This window comes from Pseudophryne corroboree, chromosome 1 (assembly GCF_028390025.1).
Source record: "Pseudophryne corroboree isolate aPseCor3 chromosome 1, aPseCor3.hap2, whole genome shotgun sequence".
Classification (NCBI taxonomy): Eukaryota; Metazoa; Chordata; class Amphibia; order Anura; family Myobatrachidae; genus Pseudophryne; species Pseudophryne corroboree.
Genome location: NC_086444.1, coordinates 163098216 through 163117486, shown reverse-complemented (window position 1 = coordinate 163117486; position 19271 = coordinate 163098216). Strand labels below are relative to the sequence as shown.

The following is a 19271-nucleotide window of genomic DNA, read 5'->3' as shown; positions in this document are numbered from 1 at the left end:
GCTTTTCCTAACCATTTTGATACAAAGGTCTGTTGCACTTAGTAATGCACTTTTCATTTTTTTTTCCACCTCTCCTGCACTCCTTCCAAGTTCCTCCAGTCTGCCAATGAATCACTTAAACATCTCCCCATTTTTGCAAAGTCTGCATTTCTAAAATCCAACACCTTTGTTTTTGTGTGAGAGGAGTTGGATCCTGTCTTTATACTAAACCATACTGCTTGATGATCACTGGATCCCAGGTGCTCACCCACATATATATCAGATATCCTATCACCATTTGTAAGAATTAGATCTAATATTGAGTCTTTGCGAGTGGGCTCCCTCACCAATTGCTTGAGAGATGCTCCCTGTAAGGAATGTAGAAATTTGCCACTTGTAGCTGAACTTGCAAAAGACCCCTCCCAATTTACATCAGGTAAATTAAAGTCTCCCATGATTATGACTTCTCCCTTAAAAGCCATTTTAGAGATGTCCAACAATAGATTCCTGTCCAAATCCTGCCCCTGGCCTGGTGGTCTATAGATCACCCCAATGCGAATAATGTCCTTCTTCCCAGTTTCTATGGTGACCCAAAGGGCCTCAGTTTTGGCTTCAATATTTTGTATTAAAGTAGCATTTATGCTTTTTTTCACATACATTGCTACCCCTCCTCCTATTCTTCCTATTCTATCTTTCCTAAATAAATTGTATCCTGGTATAGCTAAGTCCCAGTCATGATTCTCATTGCACCAAGACTCTGTAATTGCCACAAAATCCAGGTTATCCCTTGTCATTATCGCAATTAGCTCTGGAATTTTGTCTCCTAAGCTCCTAGCATTTGCAGACATAGCTTTAAGAATTTTTTCTGTGCATTTGTTAGTAGTAGCCATGTCCAGAGCGTACAAAATAAATGACAAGTTTAAAGTTGAAATTACCTGTTTGGGGATGTTGCTCAGTATTTGTTTTCTTTTACTAATCAGTAATCATACTCTGTCCTTTACACCATGACTATACCTTACTAAATATAAAGACATAGTACACCTGACCACAATGGGTAAATGTTCAAAGGAGGTAATCACCAGTCAGTATGCAATAATAAACTGTTTCACTGAGCAACTTCCCCACACATGCAATGACATTTACAAGAAATCATTACATAAAGAAACATCCATACGTTTGCATAAGAGAGAACTGTAGTGAGCAGATTGGGGATGCCTTTTCATAGGTTTTTTTAAAAACAGATGATATGCATAAGATGAATTACATACTTTTGAGGCATTAAGGCAGTCCTTTTGTGGTAGTGTTGGTGTGTTGTTATTTTCCTTCTGGTTTCCTTTGGCTTAACGCAGGTATAACGCTATTTTTATAATAACACTTTTATGTCAGCACTTCTATGGAAGCACATCCAGCCGATGGCTATCCAGCCGTATACTAGACTTCAAATAGGAACAATGGGGGTAATTCTGAGTTGATCGCAGCACCAAGTTTTTTAGCAATTGGGCAAAACCATGTGCACTGCAGGGGGGGCAGATGTAACATGTGCAGGGAGAGATAGATTTAGGTGGGTTATTTTGTTTCTGTGCAGGGTAAATACTGGCTGTTTTATTTTCACACTGCAATTTAGATTGCAGATTGAACACACCACACCCAAATCTAACTCTCTCTGCACATGTTATATCTGCCTCCCCTGCAATGCACATGGTTTTGCCCAACTGCTAAAAAAAATCCTGCTGCGATCAACTTGGAATTACCCCCAATATCCATGTGAATGCAATGATTGCAAACTCCACCCAAAACCATCCCCCTTTAAACTAAGGCCATAAATTAGCTTAGAAAAACAGACATTACATACCAATAAGGCAGCCAACTATATCTCTACAAAGAGAAAAACATACAAAAAAACAAAAAAAACCTTTTTCAATATACCTAGGCTATTCAATCATGAAATTCATTTGACATAATCAGCAAATGCAGTACAACTTGCTGGGATGTGTAGTTCCACGAATCATACCTAGGCTATTCAATCATGAAATTAATTTGACATAATCAGCAAATGCAGTACAACTTGCTGGGATGTGTAGTTCCACGAATCATACCTAGGCTATTCAATCATGAAATTCATTTGACATAATCAGCAAATGCAGTACAACTTGCTGGGATGTGTAGTTCCACGAATCATACCTAGGCTATTCAATCATGAAATTCATTTGACATAATCAGCAAATGCAGTACAACTTGCTGGGATGTGTAGTTCCACGAATCATACCTAGGCTATTCAATCATGAAATTCATTTGACATAATCAGCAAATGCAGTACAACTTGCTGGGATGTGTAGTTCCACGAATCATACCTAGGCTATTCAATCATGAAATTCATTTGACATAATCAGCAAATGCAGTACAACTTGCTGGGATGTGTAGTTCCACGAATCATACCTAGGCTATTCAATCATGAAATTCATTTGACATAATCAGCAAAGGTTGTGTGTTAGTCCCATAATTGGGTCCTCTCTAGTAAATACTGTTGAAAAAAATTCATTAAGTATGTCCGCTATGTCATTATCATTTTTTATTAAGACTCCCGATTTGTCTTTTACAGGGCCTATACTCTCCATCTTTAATCTCTTGCTATTAATGTATTTAAATATTTTTTTGGGATTCGCTTTGCTTTCCTTTGCTACTAGTTTTTCTGTTTCTACTTTAGCCGCTCTTATTTCTTTTTTGCATATCTTGTTACAGTCCTTATAGTGCTGAAATGATTCCGCATTCCCATCAGATTTGTATTTTTTAAATGCTCGCCTTTTTTTGCCCATAGGTTCCTTTATTTTTTTATTAAGCCACATCGGTTTATTATTTTGAATACTTTTTTTGCTGCTCGTAGGAATAAATTTGACAGTATTTTTAGCTAGTAGTGATGTTAATACATCCCATTTCTCTGTAGTATTTTTTCCTAGAAACAAACCTTCCCAATCAATGGCGGTCATTCCGAGTTGTTCGGTCGTTGCCGATTTTCGCTATGCTGCGATTCGTTGCTAAATGCGCATGCGCATGATACGCAGCGCGCATGCGCTTAGTTATTTAACTAAAAACTTAGCAGTTTTGCTGTTGTCTGTGCGGCGCTTTTCAGTCGCACTGCTGATCGGTGAGTGATAGACAGGAAAGGGGTGTTTCTGGGTGGTAACTGAGCGTTTTCCGGGAGTGAGCTAAAAAACGTAGGCGTGTCAGGGGAAAACGCGGGAGTGTCTGGAGAAATGGGGGAGTGGCTAGCCGAACGCAGGGCGTGTTTGTGATGTCAAACCAGGAACTAAATGGACCGAGCTGATCGCAATCTAGGAGTAGGTCTGGAGCTACTCAGAAACTGCAAGAAAATATTTAGTAGCAATTCTGCTACTCTTTCGTTCGCTATTCTGCTAAGCTAAGATACACTCCCAGAGGGCGGCGGCCTAGCGTTTGCAATGCTGCTAAAAGCAGCTAGCGAGCGAACAACTCGGAATGAGGGCCAATATCCCTTAGAGTTTCCCTCATCATTTCAAAGTTGGCTTTACTAAAGTTTAGAGTCCTAGTTGAGCCAGTATAGGACTCATTATGAAAACTTACATTGAATGTGACCTTATTGTGGCCGCTGTTTCCTATGGGCTCCCCCACTTCAATATCTGATACCAATTCCCCATTGTTTGTTAATACCAGGTATAAGATTGCATTGTACCTGGTGGGTTCCTCAATTAGTTGAACTAAGTAGTTATCATTAAGTGTGTTTAAAAACGTATTGCCCCTAGCAGTATCACATGAATCATTTTTCCAGTTCATCTCTGGATAGTTAAAATCTCCCATCACCACTATGTCACCTACTCCTGCTGCTCTTTCAATTTGCCTGATGAGTGAGTTGTGAACAGATTTGTATCTGACCGGCATTCGCAGAGAATTTCGCAAGGCTTACATAGACTTGCACAGGGTGGGTATTCACTCTGTCTCGGCGGCGACTATCTGCAGCTTCAACTGCCACCCCTCCCCACTCTTCTGTCTCAGAGGCTTCAATGGTCAGCCCTCCTCGTTTTCCTCTCTCAGTTGCTCCAACTGTCACCCCTCTCTGCTTTCCTCTCTTGGTGGCTCCAACTCAAACCCCTCCCCTCTCTCTGGGGCTCCATATTTCACCCCTCCCTGCTCTCCTCCCTCAGCGTCTTCAACTGTCACCCCTCCCCGGTCTCCTCTCTCAGTAACTCCAACTGTCACCCCTCCAAATGCTCTTTTGTTCTTTTTTTTTATTTGATTAACTTTGTATAAAATGGCGCTGACAAATGGCTGTTATCAGAATTGCCCGTAAAGTGATAGTTTCTGAAAGCAGCATAATATATATGGGTGAGACAAGTCTTCAAATGATACTGTACCATAACAACTTCAGGGATTACAGTACCAGCCAATCAGATTCTGTCATGACTCATTTTACAGGCTGTGTTTGACAAATGGCAGGTAGGAGCTGACTGGTTTGTACTTTATCTCTCTCCAAGGTTTGATAAATCTCCCCCTCAAAGAGGCTAAATTATAATTCTGTATAACGATCAATCACCCCAAGTATGCACTATGTAGAAACAATGACAAAAAAAGTACATAACATCACAAAACATAACAAATGAGCTGCAGACTTACAGACTTAATTTACTGCATATTGTAAACTAAATAGTTTATTGTGGTAGCATCTGCTGCTGTGTAGAGTAGATTTACTCTTTGATGCAATGCAGGGCTATGGGAGGCCCTCTTGCATATTTGCAATGTTTGAGTGTCTTGAAATAAGGCAGGGTATAACGTTTGTTGTGATAAATGGACAATGGCAAAACTATGTCTACAAACAAAAAAATGCAAATACAGTGCTATTTTCTTTTTTCTCTACTGTGATTTATTTAAAGTTTACACATTTTTGTATTAATTTTAAGGTACAAATCACTCTCTTATATGTTTCTCTAAATAATACCCCTTTCACATCGCAAATGCCGGGTCCCATCCAGTAACTGGAAATGGCTCCTTATCGGGTCGGACTCGGCATTTGACCCTAACAACTGGCTCCCTGACCCGGCAATATGCCGGGTCAGGTTGCCATAGCCGCAGGGGGCGGAGCCGGCATTGGGGGCGGAATTGGCGCAGGGAGATGAGCTCATCTCCGCGCCGCCTCTCCCTATGTAGTGAACAGGTCCCATGTCGCATTGACCCGGCAACCCTTTCGGGTTATTTGTGCGGTGTGAAAGGGGTATATGAGAGACCAGTTATTACTTATTATGTGCACACAGCGATGTTGCAAAATCATGCAAATGCCACAGCTGTCTGGTGTTGTATTGTGACACTAACATCAACAGTGCTACTGTGCATGTGCGACCTCCGGTGGAGGGAGCCAGACAGATCCCTCTTTGCAACTGGTACTCGGAAGGAGCGGTGTAATGGAACAAACACCTTCTGGAGGTGACGAATGTTTCCGCAGTTCTGAAAATATTAAATTATTCTGAGCTTGATGAGGAGTTAATTGGGGTCCCCATACTAGTGTATGGGTACACTAGGCCAGATCGGGAGTGAAAGGTAAGCAGGAGATATCCATGATACGGTATCTACTGTGTTACCTTTTTGATGAATGGCAAACTGACTTAATTTATGCTTTAGTATAAATGAAATGATGATGAATAGACCCCTGTATACTGTATGTTGGTTTACATTGGTGGCAGTGTCCAACTGTTCTACAGTACTTATTATTCCAACCTCTGTGAAGATAATCAGTTATAGATCCAGTTCAATAACTTATTACAGTCTACCTACTGTATATATTTTTGGTTCCTCTCTGTTTTTTTAAAGCAGTATTAAGATATTGAAAGTGCAGGAACCGGTTCTCGCTATTTATTTGTTATTCTATTTGCATTAACACCGATTTCTGTGGAAAAAATTATGGAAAATATATATTTTTTTGTAAAAACAGATCTGTTCTGGACAAAGTGTATCCTTTACATGTACCATGTAGTACTGGAAGGATTACTTTTGTATTACATTTTTAATGCCTTATGTAACTTGTATGAAAATAAAGGAGAGAGATTTGTCATGCTGTTAGAAGTATGAGTTGAACATGACCCTGCCACCAGTGTCAGACTGGGACACGAAGGGCCCACCAGGGGGATGCAGTGGTAGGGGCCCATAAATAGGGGTGTGGTCACTATCCAGAGGGGGTGTGGCCAACTGCCGCAGAAGCTTGGCTAACCGTTAGAGAGTGCATGGTCTGGGCCCCTTGATATATTTATATAGTGAATACTGCTACCAGATTAATAACAGCAATGCACAACAGAAAATACACTATAGTCCTGTGCAGTACAAGATAACTTATGTATAATGCATAATTTAAGTGCACAGTCTAGAACCTGATCCCTAGAGGAGGAGGTGGGCCATAGTAACATAGTTTCTGAGGTTGAAAAAAGGCCTCAGAAACATCGAGTTCAACCTGTTAGTGATCTCCTACACTGAAATATTTTCAAGACTAATTTTAACTGTGGTGAATGTTTAGCCGTAGACTAAAATACTCCTTTGTTTGTTTGTTTTTTTATTTGTTTTTTCTTGTTTTTTTTTATTAGTATAGTACATGATTTACCCACCATAACCCTGTATATCCTCATCCATTAGAAATGTATTTAGCCCATTCTTAAAAGTAATGATCGATTCCGCCATTACTACTCTCTCAGGTAGGGAATTCCAAATATGTGTTGTCCTTACTGTGAAGAAACCTTTCCGTCTCTGTGTGCGAAATCTCCTCTCCTCTAACCTAAGCGGGTGTCAACGTGTCCTTTTTGATGATCTTAACAAAAACAAACTCCCCTCTAGCTCTGTGTATTAACCCCTTATATATTTGTAAATGTTAATCATATCCCCTCTCAATCTCCTTTTTTACATTGTAAACATGCCTAGTCTAGCAAGCCCTTCCTCGGATTCTAGCGTCTCCATCCCCTTAATCAATTTGGTCGCCCATCCGACACTGCCAGTCCGACACTGCCTGCCACTGAGGCTTTGAGAGGACCAATCATTTGGTACATCATTCAGAAAGGATTCAGTAATAAACATTTACGTTATATTTTGTGCATATACTTCAAAACTCAGGGGGCCTGATTCACATAAGTAAAAGCAATAATGCAAGAAATTAGGCAAAACCATGCTGCACTGTGGGTAGGGCAGATGTAACATGTGCAGAGAGAGTTAGATTTGGGTGGGTAACTGAAATCTAAATTGCAGTGAAAAAATAAAAGTGTCTAACATTTGTGGGTTACATGAGAAAGCAGACAGTAATTACCCTGCACATAAAAAATATCCAGCCAATCTAAATCTCTCTGCCCCACCTCCAGTGCAACATGGTTTTGCCCAGTTGCTTGCTTTTTTTGATTTACTTACAAACATGAATCAGTCCCAGACTACACATTAAATTCAAATAATAAATTAACTTGTGCTTATTTAAAATGTAACCCTATTCATCCACTCTTACTGACATTTCAGTTTTGGATGGATTTCATTAAATTAAACCATATTATTATTATTATTATTATTATTTTATTTATGAGGTGCCGCAAAGTATCCACAGTGCTGCAAATAGGACTAATACTACTGAAAGTTACTTACCTCTATTCCCCCAATGAAGCAGGTCCTCCAGTTCAGTTATGGTCTCCCCTCACCCCTAGTGGCTGACTACACAGCTCTTGTTGCTGACCAGACCCCTCTCAGGTCCTCCAGTTCAGCTATGCTCTCCCTTCCCCCCTAGTGGCTGACTACACAGTGCTTGTTGCTGGACCGGAACCCACTCAGATCCTCCAATTCAGTTATGCGCCCCCTCACTCCTAGTGGCTGACTACATAGCGCTTGTTGCTGGCCAGAACCCTCTCAGGTCCTCCAGTTCAGTTATGCTCTCCCCTCCCCCCTAGTGGCTGACTACACAGTGCTTGTTGCTGGCCAGACCCCTCTCAGGTCCTCCAGTTAAATTATGCTCTCCCCTCCCCCCGGCTGACTACACAGTGCTTGTTGCTGGCCAGAACCCACTCAGGACCTCCAATTCAGTTATGCTCTCCCCTCCTCCCTAGTGGCTGACTACACAGCGCTTGTTGAAGGCCAGATCCCTTTCAGGTCCTCCAATTCAGTTATGCTCTCCCCTCCTCCCTAGTGGCTGACTACACAGCGCTTGTTGAAGGCCAGATCCCTCTCAGGTCCTCCAATTCAGTTATGCTCTCCCCTCCCCCCTAGTGGCTGACTACACAGTGCTTGTTGAAGGCCAGATCCCTCTCAGATCCTCCAATTCAGTTATGCTCTCCCCTCCTCCCTAGTGGCTGACTACACAGTGCTTGTTGAAGGCCAGATCCCTCTCAGATCCTCCAATTCAGTTATGCTCTCCCCTCCTCCCTAGTGGCTGACTACACAGTGCTTGTTGAAGGCCAGATCCCTCTCAGGTCCTCCAATTCAGTTATGCTCTCCCCTCCCCCCTAGTGGCTGACTACACAGCACTTGTTGAAGGCCAGATCCCTCTCAGGTCCTCCAATTCAGTTATGCTCTCCCCTCCTCCCTAGTGGCTGACTACACAGCGCTTGTTGAAGGCCAGATCCCTCTCAGGTCCTCCAATTCAGTTATGCTCTGCCCCCCGCCCCCCCCTAGTGGCTGACTTCAGGTACACAGCTCTTGTTGCTAGCCAGACCCCTCTAGCAGTTAAACTCTACCATTGCATCCCCCCAATGGACTCTTCATACCCCACCCAATTCCCCAATCCCACATTTTGCTCCTTCCTAAATGTAGGCCCAGATCGTCACTGGGACCGTGGAATTATCATTTTATGAAGATCTGCCACAAATACTATTTTAAAAATAACTGCATTTCAAGCTTGTTCTGCTTGTTTACTTATGTGCATTGAAATTGCTATTGTAGTACTATTTGCATATTAGCCATGCTCCATTATCTACAGTATGTCTAGTTTAGGTCTGCAACCAAATAGAAAGCAGTAGTGTCACGAAGATTGATTCTGCTGGTCTTGGTAGTTACAGCTGCTATCTTGCAATAACAGCAGGGCATTGGGAAGGATAGAATGAATTTGTTCTTAAGGAGCCTCTGAAAAGGAATTATTACCCAGTACTTAGGGCAGCAAATATGGCAAATGCTAATGTATGGCCAGGGGGAGAATGAAGAGAGTAAAAGATAATTCACAAGGTAAGTTGTAAACAGCAACAGGATACAGTATTTTGGCATCCACGTGAAGTAACTGAACCTGTTTATTTCTCAGGCATCCATACATGGCTTATTAGCATGGTCAAGGCAATGTCGCAGGACTTACAGTATATTTGAGTATGTTGCATTTTATGTACAGTTCACATAAATATTATTGAGCAAAACTTGGGGGCTTCTATAGTATATGGTGCAAGATTAGGTGTGATACTGGATCCCGGCGGAGGAGATGCCGGCATCCTGAGAATTAGAGTGCCGACAAGGGACAGGGTATGGATGTACTGTAAGTAGTGGTGGTTCCAGAGGTGGGGCTGCAGTGCAGTAGGGGAGCCAGTGAGTACTGGACAGCGATGTTTGCCAGTGTTTGGAGTGGCAGTTGGTGTGGTCCCCTATTTTACTTTTAGAATGTGCTGAAGCCCCACTTCTGGGCCTGCACACAGGCCCCCTTCTATCTGAATTCGCTCCTGCTCAGGCACTTCACAAATCTGTGCTTTGCCTTGTTTCTTACCAACATGAAAATGCCACACCATCATATCACGTTGGACGTGTGCTTGTGACTTTATCTTGCTGAAAGAGGTGTCAATAGAAAATACTTCTCCTGTCCCCCTTGTCTTTACAGGCATGGAATAAAAGTAACTAGATCAGACAACACCCAAAAAATGCCACCCGCCAGTATATGTACAGTAAGTATACGTTGCAATGGGAAACATTGGAAACAAAATGTTAGTTAGTTATTACAATTTGGTGACGCCATCATATAACCACACTTACTCGCATAGACTCATGGGGTGAGTCTAATTGAATTTATTCCACAGTGAATTTATTTACCTCAACATAAGTCGTTATGTTCGGCACCATCATCCCGTTATTGCTATACAGTACCTATTAAGAACGTGGTGGCTGGACTATAAAGGGGATTGTTCTCAGCTAGTAAAGAAAGCCTTGTCAAAATAACAGGATTGAAGAGATATCTTTCCGGAAAATCTTTTGCAAAACTTTAACAGAAGATTTTATTTTCAGCAGAGCAATTAATCAAAGTATACAGAAAAATGTATTGTTTCTAAAATTCAAAGTCTTTGTGTTGCCTGGTCACAGCTAAAACCTTGATCCCATTAAGAATCTGTGCAATCACTTGAAAACTGATGTTTGCCAACAGTGAGAATACTTTTTATAGTCAATGCACTTTTGATTAAAATCTTAAACTGCCTTATGCTAATGAGAATATCTGTATGGCTTTATTCGCATTTGTCGCACTGCCCACTATTTTTACGTTCGTTGTCACAAACATCATTAGTATCGGCAGCTACACCTACCCTGTGCTTGGTGCAAGAGATCACATGACTCATAACAGCAAGGAACGCATAACAGTAGGACACCTCACATCACTCCCACAAAACAGATCTCTTGTGCGCGTTCAGTTGAGGCTTAGAAGACCCATTTCACCCACATAGAGAACCACCATGCACTGGGCCCAGTCAGGGTGCATACTGTATGCATGCATACGTTTGGTGATGCACATGTGCAGTTTGCTATATATAGCCAGATACATCCACTTTGGACTTGTCTGCATATCAGGCCCATATTTTTTTGCAGTGATTCCCCATTTTCAGATAGAGTTATGGTGCCCATACACTTGTGAGATAATCGGTGCTAACCTTCGATTTCAACTGCATCTGTGAGAGAAATCGAAGGATTGTATGCACATTTTAGGTACCTTTTGACGCGATGCGCGGGCACGCCGGTCGAATCTCACGTCTCAAGATAGTATGTGCTGCACTTAATATTTATCGAATCGCAGTGCGATCACATGTGTTTTTAAAAACACATGCTATATATCGCACTGCAATGTGTGATGTGCACCCGCCGGGAGCGGATGGAGGCCGCTACCACTCGGCGGTGACATGCCCATCACGTGACTACCATGCGATCTATCGCATGATCGCATGGAAATCACTTTGGCAGTTCAGTCCTGAACTGCCGGTGCAATGCCCCGCGATGTCGCGTCGCGGGGCATCGCACAAGTATATGGGCACCATTAGATTTTTGACTTTGCACATTTGACCCTGTAACATTTACTAAATATAACACCCTTTTTGATTTCCTTCTGTGAATTTATACCAAGAAGGAAGTCAAAAAAGTAAAATAATGTATTTAAAAAAAATTGCTGTAGGGTTAATATACTGTAGGTGAAAAGCCATAATACTATTCAATTCTTCCAGTAGGATAGACCTAATCTTTAGTATACCTCAGATATTGTACTGTGATCTCTTACACTAAACCTCTGATTCTGCTAACGTTAAATAGTGAGTTATTACAAACAAAGTCTATTTAACATTTATATAAGAAAAACCTCTTTGCCAAAGTGACTGGCCTCAGGCAAACGTCTTTAAAATCATGACCTTTAATTTATGTTTGAATGGAGGCCAATAATGTCTGCAGAAGTGTCCCAGGTGTCCATTCAAAAATAAATTGGGTATTCTGGGCCATCTGGCCAGATCAATGAGGGCAGAGATCTCTAGGTGGATCATCAAATTAGGTTCCATGTGAATGGAGTACAATTTCATTACCTGCTGCTGCCAAGCGCTATCTGTAATAAAAGCACAACTTATGGAGAAAGTAGAGAGCAAATGTTTCATTTTATGAAATCAGAAGATCTGGACCAAAATGATCCTGCTGACTATATGCTTTCCAGTCTTCATCCTGCAAACACATTTAAAATATGTTTGTTTAAAGGACAATTTCAAACCATTTATATAAAACACAAACGTGAAATGCAGTGTTCAGCTATTCTGTGATGATCCACTGCAAGTCATATTGACTAAAGTGCTACAATTGGTGTGTGTACCATTCTACTGTATATTCATCCCAAACAGAAAAATAGCAGAGAGTGACTATGATAAAGATAGCGGTTGAGGAGGAAGGGGGAAGAGGGAAAGAGAGAGGGAGGTGAGTGGGAGAGGGGAGAGGGATAAACGGGGGGGGGGGGGGGGAGGAAAAGAGAGGGAGAGATGTGTATCTATATTTTGGCTTACCTTAGTATCAGGAGAAAAAACTTGAACCCCCAGAAGGTAGGTAAGTTGTGTATATTATTTAAAGCATAATATTAAATTTTTGTTCTACAGTTACAAGTTATACTTCATCCAATGATACATTGGCCATAAAGGGCCCAGTGTGAGTTTCAGTATATGGCTCCACTATTTAGTAAAACGTAAAATGTTATTTTAAACACATACTTCAGACTCTTAATGTAATACAGATTATTATTTAACGCAGTGAAATGTACAGCAAAGATGTGTAGGCAGTAGATTACTTAAGGGCTTATCTGGTAATGGAAGAGTAGTTAAGCGCTTACCTGGTGACCCAAGAGTACCTAAGTTCTTACCTGGTGATAAGAGAGTACCTAAGCACTTACCTGGTGACATGAGAGTACCTAAGCACTTACCTGGTGGTAGGAAAGTTCCTAAACACATTTCTGGTTAGAGGAGAATACCTAAGGGGATATCTGGTGACAGGAGAGTACCTAAGGACATATCGGGTGATAGGAGAGCACTGAAGAATTGATCTGATGACAGGAGAGTTCCTAAAGACACACTGGTGACAACAGAGTACCTAAGCATGTATTTGATGACAGGAGAGTACCTTAAGGCATCTAAGTATGGTGACAGGAGAGTTCCTAAAGGAATATCTGATTACAGGAGAGTTCCTCAGCATTTATTTGATGACAGTAGAATATCTAAAGACATATCTAGTGACAGGAGAGTACATAAAGGCATATCTGGTAACAGGATGAATACATAAAGACATATCTGGTAACAGTAGAGTATATAAGCACTTATCTGGTGATAGAGGAGTACCTAAGGGCATATCTAGTGAAGGAAGACTACCTAAAGGCTTATATGGTAACAGGAGAGTACATAAAGACATATCTGGTAACAGGAGAGTACATAAAGACATATCTGGTAACAGTAGAGTATATAAGCACTTATCTGGTGATAGATGAGTACCTAAGGGCATATCTAGTGAAGGAAGACTACCTAAAGGCTTATATGGTAACAGGAGAGTACATAAAGACATATCTGGTAACAGGAGAATACATAAAAGCATATCTGGTAACAGGAGAGTATCTAAGCACTTATCTGGTGATAGAAGAGTACCTAATGGCATATCTGGTGTAGGAAGACTACCTAAAGGCTTATATGGTGAAAGGAGAGCTAATTTGGTGACAGTAGAGTACCTACGGGATTATTTGTTGACAGGATGCATACACTATTTTCCCCTCTAGCCTTTTCCTGCTGATCTGGATTGAAAGTTATGGGGGGTACATACGGAGAGATCTGTGCTTAAATTCTAAGCAATCTGACTAGATTGCTTAGAAGTTACACACAGATTTCTCCGTGTATATGCCCCACAGCCATAGCGATGCGCGGACCCGCACGTCGCTATCGCCAGTACAACATTGCCTGCAGGCACACTCTAGTGTCATTGCTCATTTCACCGCTGGGTGAAATGAGAGTCCGTCTCCCTTCGCTCAGCACACATTGCGCTGTGTGCTGAGCAGGGGAGAGATGTGTGCTGAGTGGTCTGTGCTAGATCGCTCAGCACACATCTCTCCTCGTGTGTACTGCCCTTTACTTGTCCTTTCTGTCTTGTTCCTGACACTTTCATCATCTAACCAGTTCCTGAGAACTTTGTTCCTCATCATTTGTATCTTGGTTATATCTCTTGATTTTTGTATTCTTGCTCCTTATAATTATCTTGCCATTAAACTTCTTTGTAGTTGTACTTCCCTTTGAATTTAAACTAAACCATGATCTTTGCAACTCTTGGTAGAGCATTGTAAGAACACACAAAAATGAAACTATTATCATAATTGGAGTGGGTCAAAGATTACTACAGATTGCAGAAAATAATATCACTTCACATTATCCCTCAGAAGAATTCAAACAAATGCTTATAGATATGATGTCAGCTGGTAGCTGTTTTAATATCATTGTCTATTGTCCTCAAGCATGCAGGTTACCTCTTATCTATCAAAACAGGTCCAGAGGGTATAATTCAATTTAAGTGATGAGGAATTAGTTGCAGTTTGCTTCTGTCAGATGTCGTAATACCATTACATATCATAGCATTCCAGTTCATGACTATTGCACATTTGACCAGATTTCCATAATAACCATTAGATCTCTTCAAAGAAAACATCTATTGGTTCGCTAATTAAAGCTCTTGCTAAATTATTATGTACTGTTGAGAGTGACAGAGTCTTGCATTGCTTGCATTCCTATGTTCTCAAAAGCGCTCATTTAAGGATTACAGTTGAGATTAACAAACAAATTGGTGACGGAAAAGAAAATATGTTTAGGTATGCCATAAATAATTATTATAATAGTATTCACATCTAACCATGATATATCAGGATTTAGGTCTTACAATTCAAAGTGAAGCTGGAGGGAATATATAAATTCTGAAAAAATGCAAAATTCTTTTAGCTGCTTTACAAATACCTCTGTGGATTGAAGTAAACAACAGTTTAATTATTCACGATCCGCACAGAAGTAGCTTTGTTTGGATTTTGATTGGCATATTGTTACATAATAAAGAATATTAGTAAGTTTCACTAGCTAACAATACATTCTGTTTGTTAGGCAAGTTTGTGTTTTTGTTAGATATGGTCTGCCACAATGAGCCAGGGGCAATACGAGGAGAGGAACGGATATCACTGTCACTATAAAGATAAGACATCACTGTCATTATCGAGATAAAACTTTTATTACAATCTGAGCTGATTTCACGTCCTAATTTACTGTTAGCAAGAAAAAAAAATATTCTAATTACAACAATTTATTTTATTTTGTAGTTAAATTAATCAAAAATTTGATGGAGCCAATGCAGAGCTGGGTGGAATTTATCTTGCATCTATTCGCATTGCACACACTACGGAACCTAGAATACACAACCACAGGCAATTCTGATCATATGCCTGTCAGTGACATCTCCACCCATGACTGAAGAAGTGTAAGAGGGCTGTAACGTGAGTTTCACATACTTGGTCAGAAACATAAACACTTATGTTTTTTCAAGTTCACCTTTCGCTCCAATAATAGGCTAGTGCAAATATATGCTGATAATGATAATGGCTATCAATCTATGCATACCGATTGGGGGCGGTCCAGCAGCAAAGGGGCATAGAACTCTGTATACCGGAGAAAATACACATTTATGTCCGCATAATCCGTATGCAATGTGGCAGCAATTGCAGCAGATATCCATTCACCTCTGCATCTGGAACAACATATCTAGAGCTTAAACGTGGCACAAATTGTTTGAAAATTTGGTTTGCAAATCTAAAGTTTGAAAACACCCGCCGAACAGAGGAATCTACATTAACCCAGATCTGCTGATGTACCGGCTGCACCCTCCACAAGGGGAAAAACCAGGTAGGCGTTGGGGTGAGTGGGTGTGTCACAGCTCAGTGGACAGTAAAGGGTGGGTGACTGCGATTGTGTCATTGTGATCCCACCCCAAATATACAATGCCGCTATTAATGGCATTGTAAAGCAGGAGGGATTGACTATTATGCTTTTCAGGCTTGACCACTTTTTTGAGATTCAGGAGACTTGTGGATGTTCTGGGAGAGTAGGAAAGTATGCATTAGCAAATCTATAGAATATATTAAACAGAACAGATAATGGGAATAAGATAAAATATAAAGATTTCAAAAGTCGCTGAAGTGCTCCCGAACATATCATTATACCAAGAAGCTATTTGCCACCCATTACAATTATGCAGTCCAGCGCAACACACTTTCAAAATAAGGACCTTATTCAGCATGGGTCGGAGATTCTCCCGACCTGCGCTGCAGTGCGCATGCACACCGGTGGCAATGTATGTGCGTGGACTGTCATATTGCGGTCGCATCCCGGAAGAATGTGACTGCAATATAAATGAATGGGCGTTGGATGGGCGGCGTTGCGGCGTTTGGGGTGTGTTTCATCAAAAAGGCAGGCGTGGCTGGAGTGTTCATCAAAAATGCAGGTGTGGCCAGAGTGTCACACACAGCCATTTTGATTAAAAAAATATGGTGGCGGCGCGCAGGGAGCATCCACAATTCAGCGATGCGATCGCAATTAAATTGCAACTGCATCGCTGCCAGCCACTTGCATCCTGGGTGGCCTTGCGCTGTGCTGGGCAGCCCCCAGCATTTGATTTTCTCTTTTAGTGCCATAAGTGACATCACTGTTCACTATGTATAAGGATATTTCTTTATGTCATTTGTGCCATCATTTTACCAGCCTCCCAACAGATAAAATGTAGCCTTTCCTAATGTACCTCCCACAATTAATTAGTGAGTTTTTCATTACTAGATAATTATAATGTAAAAACTGTTTTTGTGGAAGTTCCATTGAAAGTGAAAAAAGAGGCAAAAATGTCACTAGCAAAACCAACTCTCCTGCTATTTAAAAAAAATAATAATGCAAAAAAGAGGGCACAGAAAAATAAATGTAAATAATTATTTATCCAATAACTTTAAAGAAAAGTGTAGACACTTGGTTTTCTTATGACAGAAACACAGAAAATACCAATAGAAAACAACTGCTGCCTTAAAATCTTAAGATTATTTTTACAGTATTTGAATGTTTACGTATCTAAAATGTGTGCCGGATAGCCGAAGCACACAGGATCCTGGGTCTAAGGGGCCCCACACACCGCACACCCTGAACCCATGTCATTATATTTCCTGCTCCATCAGTCTGGCTGCAGAAATAACAGAGAAAATGGCCGCCGTGACCATTTTCCCTGTAATTTGCGCATTAGAGATGTACCCGGGAACAAGGAGCCATATGCCCAGATACCTGCGCATGCACAGTAGACTCTGGCTTCTACTGGTGAGGAGGGGGCTTGCACGAAGCCGGCTTCTTCTTCTCTTGAACTGTCCCTGATTTGAATTCTAAGTAAAAGAAAAACTTGGCTGGATTAATGACCGGAGAGCTAGATGTTGTAAGAGATTAGTAATTAATGAGATAATGCATTCTGTTTCAGTATACTTTCAAACATTAAAAATTCTTATGAATTACTGTATATCATGCTTACAAGTTAATTGGAGGTTTTAATTTAATATAAACAACCTGACTAAAAAAAAAAACAACAACAACACAGCAAAGCTATCAATTTTTTAGGTTAGGAAAAAAAGACTGAACCATTTATTATGCAATCATCCCCAGATTGTATCTCTGTGCCTGCAAATGGCGGCACGCCAAATCCATTAAACTGCAATTAACTACTTTGTGGCTTCTTATCTAGATATTTAATGACAGTAGGGAAAATATTAAAAACATTAGGCAAATTTTGGGAAAATGTACAAAGCTCTGCAACATAACTCTGAACATAATTACGAGTGATGCTATATATATATAATGGAGAGCAGTTTAGTTTTTACTTCCGTGTTGCTTGAGGAGGGAGAAATAGGACCTTTTTATATGAACAGATCTTTGTAATGTCGGTGTATGAATTGGTACTCTTGCTGAGTGTTCCTTGTATCTTATCTAAAAATAAAATCTGATTATTACTTTATGGGCCTTATTCAGAACTGATGATCGCACTGAAGGCCATGCCTTGCCCGTCTGTGCATGTGCAGCTGCCGCAGTGCACGTGCTATTATGATGCAATTGCATCCCTGAAGAATGCGTTTGTGTCATGATTGACAGGCGATGGGCATCTGGGGGCAGCGACGCAGCATTGGGGGGGGGGGGGAGCAAGAAATGCAGGCATGTCATGGCCGTTTTCAGGGCGGCCTGATGCCGGGACCTGAGTTTTCTGTGAGTGGAAACTTGGAGCCGTACCGCCTGCATGCGCAGCCATGCTGAGTAGGCAGGGGGTCTACCTCTACTCTATGTGATCGCAATTGAATTGCGATCGCATCACGTGGGCGAACTTTGCGACAACTCTGAATAACCCTCTATATGCATTAGATATAATGTATACTTGAAAAAACAAACAAGATAAATAGGTAAAGTCACCAGTTGTTATTTTACATAAAGTTTTCCATATCTATTTAAAAAAAAATCAAAGAATACTGGGACAGGAACTAAACTATACAATTTAATTTTTTAGTGGCATAAGGAAATCAATACCAAGGTCATGTCAGACTGACCTTTCTCAAGAGGTCATGCCCATGAATCCATACTTGATTAGTCTGTAACTCGACCACAGTAAAACCATCTGAACAGTTACTTGATCATTGTTTCACAAACTCCACCTAAAGTGCATTTCACATCACAGGGCTAAGCACAAATCTTTCTTGGTGGATGCAAGAAGAATAAAATAAAATTACCATAAGCAGAAATTCAGAACCAGCAAATCAATGTTTGAATCACATCCAACTAGAATCCTTTGACAGTGACTTCAAGACAGATTGTCGATGCTGGGATATTGTAATCCTTTGTCCGTCCTGCATAGATTAAGTTTACGTATAGATGAATGGATTGATATATTTTATTGTCAGTCACACAAGGGTGTTGCACTCTTTGGCTCAAGCTTGCAGGATTAACTCATTTACACACCCATCTATAGTGTAATAACAATGTAATACTTTCATTCTGAACAATTTGATGTCTTTATAACACAACCCTTGTTTACCATCAGGTATTTTCTCAAGACAAAAGTGTTGTAAGAAAGTAAATATTCTATTGGCTTAGTAGCTGGACAGAGGGTTTTCCCCTTAGGCACTGCTGTTTCTGTATTTACTGTCATTCATCTACAGCACAGGTTCTCACAGTGCATGTTGTGCAGGTCTCCTCACAGAATCACAAGTGAAATAATTAGCTCCACCTGTGGACCTTTTAAAATGTATCAGTGAGTACTTAATACACCTGTGCACCTGCTGGGTTACCTGCAAAACATGCACTGTCTGGGGTCCTGAGGACCGAGTTTGAGAATCACTGATCTACAGTATATATACCTCATCTCCGTATGTATAGTATTGTGTGGTCTTTGTGTAATTAGGGACATCAAGCAATCGGCATAATCTTACTACGTTTGCATTTCCTGTCCTTATAAAGTGTCCCTTATTATGTATGATTGTTTGC

General features: G+C 40.8%; 1 long non-coding RNA gene across 3 annotated transcripts in view; it reads right to left on the bottom strand.

Annotated features, from left to right (window-relative positions):
* LOC135058801 (uncharacterized) overlaps nucleotides 1-19008 on the bottom strand; it is a 254879-nt gene extending 235871 nt beyond the window's left edge. Inside the window, exons 1-4 of one of the 3 annotated variants that reach the window (XR_010245241.1) lie at nucleotides 18960-19008; nucleotides 18518-18634; nucleotides 17040-17134; nucleotides 14986-15468 (exon numbers count right to left, since the gene is read on the bottom strand). This is a non-coding gene — a long non-coding RNA (uncharacterized LOC135058801). Of the gene's footprint in view, nucleotides 1-14985; nucleotides 15469-17039; nucleotides 17135-18517 lie in introns of those variants that run through there. The other 2 variants (XR_010245229.1, XR_010245235.1) reach the window with 2 other exon arrangements.
* Between the last annotated feature and the right edge of the window lie 263 nt (nucleotides 19009-19271).